Consider the following 807-nt stretch of genomic DNA (forward strand, 5'->3'; position numbering starts at 1 on the left):
GGATGGTTAGATGGAAGGATCGATGTTTGTTAGAACTCCAAAACGTCTCAACAGATCTCGGTGAACGACAAAGATGGCAGCAGTATTTTGATATATTTACGATTTACATATAGATGTGAAAAAGATATCAAAATATAATTATTATTATACGATTTTAATCTTAGGTAACATTTATCATAGTTAAACCTTATTTTTTACATAAAGGAATATTGCAAATCAGCGTTGTTAAATAATAATAATAATAATAATAAATACATATTTTAGCATGCGATTTCGTTTACGCGGAATAAAAAAACTTAATCTAATTTCAGCGAAAAGTGTCGCCGTTCTGGAGATATTCTTTAACAAACCATCATTCATCTAACTACACTTTTATAATTATAATAAGATTTACAATAATCAGTTACTTTAAAGTTAACGTGGGTTTTTCAAAACAATTCCTTTTTATAAACACTTAAATAAGCTATACAGTTGTAGCGGAAGCCTACACTTGTTAATGTGTCGCCTTGTGTTGTTTCTCTATTTGTGTTTGCAATAGCACGACTTGACCCATTTTCAAGTAAAATCAATAACTTAGACAGATTTCGCCTATAGTTGCGTAATTTGTATGAAATATGACAAGACCGTGTGGCCTAATGGATAAGGCGTCGGACTTCGGATCCGAAGATTGCAGGTTCGAGTCCTGTCACGGTCGACAAATACATTTTTGTTTTTTTAATATTCAATAAACAAAATTTAATTTGTCATTTAAATTCCGTAACGATTAAACATAAGTTAAACACTTTTTTTGTTATTAAAAAAAAACCT

At 30.1% G+C, this 807-nt stretch overlaps 1 non-coding gene across 1 annotated transcript; it reads left to right on the forward strand.

Moving 5' to 3' along the window:
- Window positions 1-621: 621 nt before the first annotated feature.
- Window positions 622-694, forward strand: Trnar-ucg. The gene has a single exon. It is a non-coding gene; the product is annotated as a tRNA-Arg (tRNA).
- Window positions 695-807: the final 113 nt, after the last annotated feature.

The sequence above is a fragment of the Papilio polytes genome, unplaced genomic scaffold (genome assembly GCF_000836215.1).
Source record: "Papilio polytes unplaced genomic scaffold, Ppol_1.0 DF822603.1, whole genome shotgun sequence".
In the NCBI taxonomy this organism is placed as follows: Eukaryota; Metazoa; Arthropoda; class Insecta; order Lepidoptera; family Papilionidae; genus Papilio; species Papilio polytes.